This window comes from Lithobates pipiens, unplaced genomic scaffold (assembly GCF_037356315.1).
Source record: "Lithobates pipiens isolate NorthernLeopardFrog02 unplaced genomic scaffold, aLitPip1_a1.2 Scaffold_8, whole genome shotgun sequence".
Classification (NCBI taxonomy): Eukaryota; Metazoa; Chordata; class Amphibia; order Anura; family Ranidae; genus Lithobates; species Lithobates pipiens.
In genome coordinates, this window is record NW_027507903.1 from 243,069,503 (window position 1) to 243,082,659 (window position 13,157).

The window sequence follows — 13,157 nt, forward strand, 5'->3', positions numbered from 1 at the left end:
AAAAAAAAAAAAAAAAAAATCTTCATTTTGCAAAGAATTGTGGGAAAAAGATGACAACATCAAAAACCTCACCATGCATCTTAGTAAATACCTTGGAATGTCTACTTTCCAAAAAGGGGTCATTTGGGGGGTATTTGTACTTTCCTGACTTGTTCGGGTCACAAGAAGTGAGATAGGCCACCAGTACATCAGATGTGATAAATTTTGTGCGATTCGCACCACAGCTTGTAGACTCGCTAACTTTCACAAAGACCAAATAATATCCACTAATTTGGGTTATTTTTACCAAAGATATGTAGCAGTATAAATTGTGGCCAAAATTTATGAAAAAAAAATTATAATTTGCAAAATTTTATCACAGAAACAAAGAAATATGCGTTTTTTTTCAAAATTTTCGGTCTTTTTTCATTTATAGCGCAAAAAAAAAAAAAACCCCAGAGGTGATCAAATACCACCAAAAGAAAGCTCTATTTGTGGGAAAAAAAGGACACAAAATTCATTTGGGTACAGTGTTGCATGACTGAGTAATTGTCATTCAAAGTGTGAGAGCACCAAAAGCTGAAAATTGGTCTGGTCAGGAAGGGTGTTTAAGTGCCCAGTAAGCAAGTGGTTAAAATGTATTAAATGTAGCCCAAACTTGCATATAAACATGATTGATTGCACACATAATATAAAATTGATTCAAAGTTCTTCAAGGTAGTCGCATAGTAAATGCATGGTAGCTGTGACAATACATCTGTATATAGCTCTCCGTGCATTTCGTGGATAAATTCCACTCATCAGGAGCAAATGCTGTTTTGGTGTTGTGCTTCATATAAAGTCAAACCATTCCCCTTCCCCCCTCTTTTTTCTACTTTCTTCAGTTACTCACTGTGGTCCCTGGTAAAGGTGGTTGGTCCCTTTGTAGTCACAGCTTTCCTTCTACCTCTGACCACTGACAGATTTTCCAGCCGGCAGAATGGTCACTTCTGGTTGGACTGCAAGCCACAATCCCAACCCTGCGCTGCTCTCTTTATTTCTGGATAGACCCTCACACAGCCTAGCAGTCGGATGCCCCCGGGATAGGCCAAATCTCTGGCCTAGTAGCCTGGGGTGTACAACACACATCCACCCAGAGAGGCCACCTAGTGATAGAAGAGAAAAGTGCAACAAGGCCAAACTTAGGGAAAAATTAATAGATCTCTATCAAGGGAGCTCCTCAAAATTTGTGAGGAGCTCCCTGACTAAACCTCAGGGTGCTACACTTAGATGATGTAGGTTCTATAAATATAGGGGTATCAAATTCCAGATGGCAGATGCCAGTTCCCTCAGAAAATAGCAAGTAGACACACTAGAACAGTATGGGCTGGGATCACCTGTCTGTGTCTTTGTGCAGACATGCTGCACCTGAAAAGCAGTGACACAAACAGCTACCAGGCCTTGGGTACTCACATGTAGCTAGTGTTAAGGGTTGAGAGGCCAGAGGTGACCAAGAGTTTCATCTGGTGTTTTGAAAGCAGGGGCAGCAGTTGGATGGTGCTTCCTCGAAATTGAATAGCAAGAAAGAAAGAGCAGAGCTTGTGAACACTCCACCTAGGGGATGATGTTAGCGCTTAGTCCCTCAGAGTTTACGCTTTCTATAACTTTCTATAATGGAAACTGGGCTAGCAGAAAATTAGAAAAGGTGCCCAAGAGTGCAACAGGCCCCACTACTTTAGAATGATCAGCCTTACTCACAAATCATATTAAAATTATATTGGCGCATACAAAATATTACTCACAAGTCAGTCTTCAGAAATAGGGGCACGGCCCCGACAATGAAACGTGTTAAACGCATAATGCGGAGCCTGGCGTGATGTCATCATGCATGAGTCACTAACATGAGTCCTGACCTCAACTCGATATTACACCTTTGGAATGAATTAGAGCGAAGACTGCAAGCCAGGCCTTTTTGTTCAACATCAGTGCCTGACCTCACAAATGCACTTCTGGAAGAATGGGCAAGCATTACCATAGACACACACTCCTAAACCTTGTGGACAGCCTTCGCAGAAGAGTTGAAACCGTTATAGCTGCACAGGGTGGGCCAAATCAATATTGAACCCTATGGACTAAGACTGGGATGCCATTAAAATTCATGTAAAGGCATGGGTCCCAATACTTTTGGTAATGTAGTATATATATGTGTGTATATATATATATATATATATATATATATATATATATATACACACACACACACACGTATTGCGGGCTGAGTGCTCCCTCTAGTGGCTAATTAGGGTCTGTCTTTAAGGCCAGGGTCCACCTCACTTCTTTGGGACAGAGGTCTCTATTCGGACAGTTGGAGCATTGGGTGGCCACGGGGAGGCACATTTGTTGCCCAAACCCCAACAGCCAGTTAATCTCAATCCACAGATCCCTGCAACAGGCCCAGGTGTAAAAACTGAAAAGTTTTTTTTTTTTTAATACATGTTACCTGGTTACATGGAATGAAGTTCCCGATTGGAGGAGGGGGTGTAGCTTTGCATGCCCAGTTGGCCACCCTAGTAAAAAAGAATTAAGATTCCCACAACTGTGCCTATTTACCTTATTACAGGTCAGTGATTCTCAACCAGGGTTCCTCCAGAGGTTGCAAGGGGTTCCTTCAGCATTGGGCAATTTCTGCCTCTTAGATAAGTTCCCACTGAAACCATTGATCTATTTAACTATCTGTAAGGAGGCAATTCTTGCCAATGACCACAAGTGTAAGGACCATTCTTCCCACTGACCATCACACTAATGTATCAGGAGTTGTAGATTTCAAATTTTTAGCAGGGGTTCCCCCTGAGACTGGAGAACTATTTCAAGGGTTCCTCTGTGTTGAAAAAGGCTGTTACAGGTATTCATGTATGCCAATTTACATACTGTACACTCACATAAGTTCCTGCCTTCAAGGAGGTTCAAGGTCCCTATGACCAGCCCTAGGGCCAATTTAGACTGTATCTAACATGGATTAAAAAGGAGGATGAAGCACTGGTGGGAGCTGCTAGTGTACTATCCTAAGATGGTTTATAAAATATGGGGATGAGAAAAGGCTGGGGAGGGGGATTTTGTGTGGCAATTCAAAACAGTTTTTACAGTTCAAACTTATGTTAATAAGTTCTGATGAATGCTGTGAGTGGCAGCCGGCTCCAAAGAGCAGAAGAGACTCTGTAACATAGGAGAAAAGAGGTAGAGCAGCGCCGCTCAGAGTAGTATGTCTATTAAAACACGGCTTTATTTATAATTTAAAAGATGTACACTCACATTGAGCAGATAAAAACAGGCATAATAGATCTCCGTGGCCGTCCTCTGCTATCATCCAGTGTGTCCTGCTGGGCTGTAGTAGGGAATCAGACCCCCGTCGCTTCCAGTGGCATTTGTCGCTCCAGGGTGTATGTGTCCTACAATGAGCACGTCAGCAGGTGGAGAACGTCAACCGCTTGAGATCGAGGGGCATGGTTACCGCGCTCACGTTTGGAGCATGCGTGCTCCTTCATCAGGCATTGGATGCAGCCATTGCTGGCTGTGTTTATATATGGATTGAATTGGAAAAAAGGGAGGGTAAGGGGCGGTGTCAGGGGGATGTGGCTTTCGGCCGACCAGCGTTGAAGTCCAAAAGCAGGCTATACACAGGACAGGTTGAATAATCGTTATTGGGAACAAAAACATTAGTCATCTTGTAAAACAAAAGTAGGGGGAGGGGGAGGGGGGTATTTAAGTTCGGCATGGGATGGAGAGGAATTAAATTTAAAGGTAAAGATGGGAAAATAGTAAAAATTCAATAATAAAAATAAAAATTGAAGTGGGTGAAAAAAAATGAGAAATAAAGTGACGAAAAAAGTAAGAAAAAATATAAATAAAAATATAAATAAAATAAATAGGATGAAATTAAAGAAAATATATGGAAAAATAAAGAAAAATTACAAAATAAAAATAAAGATAAAAATAGAAATTGGAATAAAAATGAGTAAAAAATAAAAATAAAAATAAGAATAGAAATAAAAAATAAAATAAAAATAAGAATAAAAATAGGAATACGAGTAAAAATAGAACTGGAGGATATAGTTATGCGGATATGCAGACACAAATGTTCTGCATACATATATGTACATATATAGAAAGAGCAGGATGTAGTATCGCTATAGAGTGGAGTGGGGGGGTAGTTTTAACTATGATATACTCACTTGATACCATGGGTGATATCAGATTGAGAAGATTCCTGCAGAGAAATACATTTTTTGAAAAAAACTAAGTTTGATATTTTATTTTTCTAAAATATCGAACTCAATCTTTTTCAAAAAAAGAATTTCTCTGCAGGAATCTTATCAATCTGCTATCACCCATGGTATTCAGTGAGTATATCATAGTTAAAACTACCCCCCGCTCCACTCTAACGATACTACATCCTGCTCTTTCTATATATGTATGCACAACTTGTGTCTGCATATCCGCATAACTGTATATCCTACAGTTCTATTTTTATTTTTACTCTTATTCCTATTTTCATTATTATTTCTATTCTCGTTCTTATTTTATTTTTTATTTTTATTTTTTTTATGAATTTTTACTCATTTTTATCTTTATTTTGTATTTTTATTTTCTATATTTTTCCATATATTTTCTTTAATTTCATCCTTTTTTTTATTTTCATTTTTTCTTACTTTTTCCTCACTTTTTCATCCACTTCAATTTTTATTATAACATTTTTACTATTTTCCCATCTTTACCTTTTAATTTAATTCCTCTCCGTCCCATGCCGAACTTACATACTTCCGCCCCCCCTTATTGTTTGGTTTTGTTTTACAATATGACTAAATGTTTTTTGTTCCCAATAACGATCATTCAACCTGTCCTGTGTATGGCTTGCTTTTGGACTTCAATGCTGGTCGGCCAAAAGCCACATCCCCCTGACTCGCCCCCTGCCACCACCCCTTCCCCTCCCTTTTTTCCACTTCACTCCATATATAAATACGACCAGCAATGACTGCATCCAATGCCTGATGAAGGAGCACGCATGCTCCGAAAGTGAGCACTGTAACCACGCCCCTCGATCTCAAGGGGCTGACGTGCTCATTGTAGGACACACACACCCCGGAGCGACGGATGCCACCGGAAGCGACCAGGATCTGATTCCCTACTACAGCCTAGCAGGACACACTGGATAATACCTGAGGACGGCCACGGAGATCTATTATGCCTGTTTTTATCTACTCAATGAGTGTACATCTTTTAAATTATAAATAAAGCCATTATGCAATAGACATACTACTCTCAGAGCGGTGCTGCTCTACCTCTCTTTTCTCCCACTGTATCCAACATACCAGCATTTTTTTGGACTGTGGGGGAAAACCCTTGCATGCACAAGGCAAACTCCACAACAGGAACCCTAGCACTGCACTGCAGTAGTGCTAACGGCTAAGCTACTGTACTGCCCAAAATCCATTGGGTACTGGCAAGGAGCAAAGATTTCCATAACTTCTGGCTTACAAGAAATAAGACTTTTGGCAGGTCTTTTGCAAAGACAGGTTCTCTTTATCGTCCCATACAAGACAAGTCCTCTTTATACTCCCATACATGACAAGTTTTCTTTATTCTCCCCTAATGGCAGCTCACCTTTTATCATACCTGTAGCCAAGTTCCGGATCCCCTTTGGTCTGATGAGAACCTCCAGAGTTTGGGATAGCTGACATCCTATGTAGAGTGGGTAACTAGGCATGGTGGGTGTGATGCAAGGTAGATTAATGGGCACCAGACACTTCTTGAATGCAAATAGATTTTTTCTCTCAAACAGAACTGTGGGAGAGAGTGTTTAGGACCAAGACACCCTTTCAGTAGTTGCAATGTTAATTGGCAGATGCCGAGATTTTTATAGGTAGACGGCCATGCAGGGAAAGCATGTGTAGGCACGCTGTCTCCTATGGCAACAATCTTGAACAGTTCCTAACAAAGGTCGCAATTAACTCTTTCACTTCCTATACAATTTCCTATTGTAGATCTTCACTCAACTGAGCTCCTAGTCTCTCTCACTAGACTTGCTGATCCACTGGCACTGGATCTCCTGAGCTCTTCCAACCTTCTCGCTTAGTATCTTCTGCAAGCATCACCCCCTGCATCCCTGCTGGGTCCCTAGCTTGCCATCCAAGATACTTCTCAACCGTCACCCCACTGACCTGCTCAGTCCACAGGTTGACACACGAGGCTCCTCGGCAAGCGTTACCTCCATTGGCTGGGTCCCTGGCTTGACAACTGCTGAAGTTTCCCAATTCTTCACCGTCCCCAGTTGGTGAGAATACTGCTCCGGTGCTTGCTTCAGCTATTCACAGTGGTCCCTGGTAACAAGGTGGATGGTCAGCTTCCCCTCCACCTCCGACCACGACAGGTTCTCTGTCCGGCAGAACCGTCACTTCTGGTTGGACTGCAAGCCGCAGTCCCAACCCTACGCTGCTCTTTCTTGCTTCTGGATAGGCCCTCAGACAGCCTATCAGCCAGATGTCCCCGGGATAGGCCTCAGGCTCTGGCCTAGCAGCCCAGGACGACACAACCCATGTCCACCCATGCTATGATTAAGCGTGGTTTGAGGAGTGAAATGCATTAGCCATTCATCCTGTTTGCCATGTTTTGATGATGTGACTATTTTGGATTTTATTAAACTAAATAAAGATGCCTTTTTGAAGTGCAGCCATCCAGGAACTTCCTTTTCTCCTTCATTATGAGCAGAGCCAGCACTTATGAAGTCCAATTAAGGTGGATATCTTTACTGTGGGATTGGAGACTAGAGCGGTATCCCTGCACTTAGACACGCGTCCACCCAGACAGCTGTCCAGGGGACGCAGAACCCTGATCACCTGACCTCACCCAAATAAAGAGGCTCTCCCAGTAGGCCAATAGACTCAAGAAGATCCCTGCCCATTGGCTGAGAAACCCCCATCTATTCCTAATCTGTCCTTGCAATGTCCTTGTCTTATCTAATGCTACCAGATACCCAGCCATCTAGTGACAGAAAGGAGAAGTGCAGCAATTCCAGAATTAGTTGGGATCAATTGATCCCCCATCAATTGGCCAAGGCAACTATACCTGGCAGATAAATGTACTAGCAACCCTGCCTAAACATCAGGGTGTTACATACCATACATAACAGGTTTCCTTTACTCTCCCATGCATGATGAGTGCCATTATACCATGCACAACAGATTCACATTACACTCTCAGAAGTTATCTTTATTCTAAAATACATGACAGGTCAGCTTTATACTTCTATACACAATATATCCTCATGTTGAGGTGAGCAAACTTGCTTTTCTGTGATTATGAAAATAAAGTATATTTTAAAATTTGCCATCACTGACTTGCAATAATTAAAAAAAAAAAAAATATTCAAAGTGTAATTTTAGTGAATTGAATCATAAAATGACCCAAAGCCTCCAAACCCAAATCATAAATCGTATATATCTGTTTTTCTACTGACAAGTTCAACTTTACACTTGTTATTCAATAATCAAAACTTTTGGTCTTTTCTAGTGATTACAATAGAACAAATTCAAAGTTAATGCAAAAGTGACATCTGGAGGCTGATAGTGGCAATCACATCTATCTGAAGAAAACAAGCATTCCACAAAGCAATGGGACAAATCCTACAAACCATAATTTTAAAAGTCAGCAGCTTCGGTATTTGTAGCTGCTGACTTAAAAGAAAAAATAAATAATGGAACCCCCCCTTTAAAGACTCTCAAAGATCCCAACATAAAAAGGAGGCGAAGCAACTCAAAAAATGTTTGCATTTCTAGCCAAACAGCTGCAAACTAGGTGTCATATAAGAGTTGATTTTAAGGTGATTGGTCTTTAAAAAAAAAAAAAAAAAAAAAAAAAAAGAATGAAGCGGAGGTACAGGGAGAGACATACTTGGCTCCATTCATAAAATGTGAGACATCCCATTCATAGTTAAAGTGATATTAAAGGAATGAATTTAAAAAATAAAATAATTTGACAGGTGTGCAGGACACAAATACTGTACATACAGTACCTTGAAAAAGTATTCATACCTCCTTGAAATTTTTCACATTTTGTCATGTTACAACCAAAAACTTAAATGTATTTTATTGTGATTTTTTGTGATAGACCAACACAAAGTAGCACATAATTGTGAAGTGGAAGGAAAATTAAAAATGGTTTTCAAATTTTTTTACAAATAAATATGTGAAAAGTGTGGCATGCACTTGTATTCAGTTCCCCTGAGTCAATACTTTGTAGAACTTTGTAGAACCACCTTTCGCAGCAATTACAGCTGCAAGTCTTTTTGGTCTCAAAGCTTTGCCCCTACCTATAACTGGCCTTCACAGCAATGAGAGCATGGAAGGGCAAATGCATAAAAAAGACAAAAACAGAACATTCCATAGCTCAACTCAAAAACCAGTCTGCTGACCAACCAAATTAACCTGTCCAACAGTCTGAGTTAAAAACAAGGGTTTAGTTAGCACGCATTTGCAAATGCGTGCGCAAGCTGCAAGGCCTCTTCACAGCACCCTGTGTATGCAATGCAGTCCTAAAAACGCTACTGAATTTATGAGCGTCTCGACAGTGGGAGCACGTACATTCAATGGATAGATGAGGGGCAGTTGGGCCTTGCAGGTTAAGCATGCGTTTGCAAATGCAAACGCATGCTTCAATAGATGGGCTTCAAATGGTGGGCCTCAAAAAAGCCAGGCCTAAAAAGGACAGTCTTCAAAAGATGGTCCTCAAAAAATGGGCCTCACATTATAGGCCTAAAAGGACAGTCTTCAAAAGAAAGGGTCTCAAAAAATAGGCCTCAAATGATAGCCCTAAAAAGGACAGTCCTCAACTGACAGGCCTCATATGATAGGCCACAAAGGACAGTCTTAAAAAGACAGGCCTCAAATAAAGGGCTCCAAAAGATAGGCCTCAAAAGAAAGGGCCTGAAAGGACAGTCTTCAAAAGATGGGCCTCAAAAGACAGGCCTCAAATTATCAGCCTAAAAAGGACAGTCTTTAAAAGACGGTCCTCAAAAAATAGGCCTCAAATGAAAGCCCCAAAATGACAGTCTTTCAAAAGACAGTCTTCATATGACAGGCCTCAAAAGATAGGCCTAAAAGGACAGTCTTCAAAAGACGGGTTATAAAAGATGGGCCTCAGACAGGTCTTAAATGACAGGCCTCAAAAACTAGGCCTAGAAAGAGAGTCTTTAAAAGAAGGTCCTCAAAAGACAGGCCTCAAATGAAAGGCTTAAAAGGACAGTCTGCATAAAAAAGGCCTCAAGAGATAGCCCTTAAAGGACAGTTTGACAGACAAGCCTCAAAAGATAGGCTTAAAAAAGGACAGTCTGCCAAAGATGGTCCTCGAAAGACAGGCCTCAAATTATAGGCCTAAAAAGGACAGTCTTCTCAAGAGGGCCTCAAAAAAATAGGCCTCAAACAATAGCCCCAAAAGGACAGTGTTCAACAGACAGGCCTAAAAGGATAGTCTTCAAAATATGGGCTTCAGTAGACGGACTTCAATAGACAGGTCCCAAATGACAGGCCTCAAAAAGATGGGCCTAAAAGGACAGTATTCAAAAGACAGTCCTCAAAATATGGGCCTCACATTATAGGCCTAAAAGGACAGCGTTCAAAAGACGGGTCTCAAATATAGGCCTCAAGCATGTTCTCACCGTCCTCAAAATATAGCCCTAAAAGGGACAGTCATCCACAGACAGGCCTCATATGATAGGCCTAAGAGGACAGTCTTAAAAAGACAGGTCTCAAAAGACAGGCCTCAAATAAAAGACCTCAAAAGAAGGGCATGTAAAGATGAGCCTCAAAAGATAGGCCCAAAAGGACAGTCTTCAAAACATAGTTCTCAAAAGACAGGCCTCAAGCATGTTCTTCTCACTTAACGTTCTCACCTGCCATTAATGACAAACGTATTCATCTCTATATGTCATATCAGTCTTATTCAACTCCTGTACAATTACACGCCATGCATTGTATACCTACTTCTGCATGCACTAGACATACCCACCAACAAGCAGATTTTAATCATGTAATGTGGTTATGCCCTGTTATTGATAGATACTGGCAGCAAGTAGTAGCAACACACTCTACCATCCTCTCTGTCCCTGTACCATGCCACCCTCGAATTTGTTTACTGGGTATATTGGATGAAGAACAATGGTCAGAGTACACCAGAATTTTGCTATGGAAGACACTGTTTTTAGCCTTAAGGCTATTGCACTTAAATGGAATCGGTCTGCTCCTCCATCCAACCACCAATGGATAAGGATGGTCAATCAGATACTTTCTTATGAAAAACTAATTTTTGAGCATGGGGGCTGTCTGGGTAAATATGGTAAGGTGTGGGATGTCTGGTGCTCCCCTACTCTCAAAAGGAGGAAAAGAAAGAACTTCTCCTGTGCTCTGGTGCCTAGGTCCTCAGTATGTGGTGTAACCAGCTTCACATAGTAATGTCTATCGTCTTGCAGCCCTCCTCAGAATAATGGGTATTCAGATACTAGAACAAAAAACAAAAAAAAGAAAAGGAGGGCGCACCGACCTAATGCATTACCACTAATAGAGCTTTATTCAATAAAACACAGCAAAATATATACTCACAAATGAGTATTGATAGAAGGCATAGTCACCACGCACACACACTAAGACAGACATATATAGGGCTGTCTTTATGTGAGAAACCATTGCCTGTTAGGCTCTGAAGAAAGGGGTTCTCCCCTGAAACACGTCAGCCATTATGGGGTGTATCGTTTGATTCACTCAACGTCAGGTCCAGGCTTGTCGATGTTCGGAAAAGTTGATCCCGCTTTATTGATAATGCCTTAACAATATTTGTAAGTATATATTTTGTTGTATTTTATTGAATAAAGCTCTATTAGTGGTAATGCACTAGGTCGTGTGCTCTCCTTTTCTTTTTTGTTGCTCCTCTACTCTCTCCATTGTTGTTATACACAAGTTGTGTATAGTATGAAGCACCTATATCTGAACAAACATTCCTTGGTATATTATCTGGACTTTTAAATGTGGATCCAACTGTCATTACGGTCAAAGCAGTTTAGTTTCAATAATTTATATTTAAATGTACATTTTCTTGCTATTCGTGTACCGAAATGTGTATTTTGTATTTCTTAACACTCATGTTGAGCTCGATGTTTGTTATACCAAACTGTTTCTATATACCTTGTCAATAAAAATAGGATTTTTAAAACAGCTTACCTGTAAAAATCCTTTTCTTTGATGTACATCAGGGGGCACAGAGCCATAGTAATTAGTATGTGGGTTATATCGGACCGACAGGTGCTGGACACTGGCACGCCCCTAAGGCATGTACTTACCCCATATAACCCCTCCCATTACTGGGAGTCCTCAGTTTTGTAGCCAAACAATACAAGTGTAAAAGAACAAGGGAGGGTCTTCTGTGTCCCCTGATGTACATCAAAGAAAAGGATTTTACAGGTAAGCGGTTTTAAAAATCCTATTTTCTTTTCTTACATCAGGGGACACAGAGCCATAGTAAATACTATGTGGGATGTCCCATAGCAATGGCAACTGAAGGGGGGGGGGGGGGGACAGAACAAAAAACAGGAGGCCAGAGCACTCATACTGCAGCCTGCAGTATATGCTGTGCCCAAAGGCAATATCCTGCTGACCTTTAATATCGATTTGATAAAATCTAATAAACGTATGAACCGAGGACCAAGTCGCGCCCTTATAGATCTGAGCCATAGAAGCCTGATGATGCACCACCCAAGAGGCACTAAATCGCCCTGGATGAGTGTGCTCTTAATATGAGAAGAATTTTCTTCTTTAAACTGAAGCTTGAACAATTACTTGGACAAATCCATTTGGAAAATGGTGGATCTTGACGCCGCTTGTCCCCATCTTGGACCCTCTGGCAGTACAAAGTAAACTTGTGTTTTGCGAACCTGAGCGGACGCCTTTACATAGACTCTGATCGCTCTTACTACATCAAGAGAATGTAGTGCTTTCTCTTTCCCAGATTAAGGCTCCTGTGAGAAAGAAGGAAGAATAATATCTTGGTTTAAATGAAAACCTGTTACCACCTTTGGTAAGAATTCAGGATGAGGACATAAAACCACCTCATCCTTATGCATGATGAAATATGGCTCTTACAAGACAGTGCCGTTCGTTCTGATACTCTTCTAGCAGAAGAAATGGCAAGCAGAAAAGATATCTTTCTTGTCAAAAGAACCAAGGGAATTTCTTGTAAGGTTCAAGTGGCTGATTCAGCAAAGCCGATAAGACCAATTTTAAATCCTAAGGATTTAGAGGTGCCTTGATAGGGGAAATAAACCGTGTTATCCCCTGAATAAGCTACGCACCAAGAGTGGGAAGCACGAGGCCATAGGAAAAGACACCGACAAGGCCGGGATCTGGCTCTTGATAGAAGTCAAGGCCAGCTTCATTTCAGATCCCATATGCAGGAAATCAGGAATTCCTGCCTATTGACATACTTCCTGGGGTGCCAACCCCCAGATTCACACCAAGAAACCTATGCTTTCCAGACTCTAAAGTAAGTAATTCTGGAAGCCGTCTTCCTGGCATTAGTCAAAGACACTACCGAAGGAGATCACCCACAATCTTTTATAGAGTGGGATTCAACAGTCAAACCTGTTAAACTTTTTGTCCGTAAGGTAGGATGAAATAGGATGAAATACCGGACTTTGTACAAGAAGGTCTGGCTATAATGGCAGAGTCCAAAGGACTCCTACTGCCATCTTTATGATCTCTGTAAATTAAGATCTTCTGGGACCCGCTGGGGCTGCCAGAATCACCTCCTTTTGTTCCTGCTTAATCCTGCAGAGAAGGCACGGAAGTAGCAGAACTTGAGGAAATGCATAGATCAGTGAAAACTGATCCCCCTGGGAAGACTGATGCCTCTGTTTTGCCTGCTAGCGGACCCCTTGTTCGACAAAGTTGTCGACCTTGTTAATGAATCTGGACGCGAATGGTTCCATGTCCGGAATACCCCATCTGACATATTGCTAGGAAGATGTCGGGGTGAAGAGATCATTCTCCCAGAAATAATTGTTGGCGTCTCAAGTAGTACGCCTGAAAAATTAGAATTGCCGATAGGCAAGGAATGTTGTGTTCTGCCAAAGCTAGAACATTATTCACCTCTTTTTGGGCTGC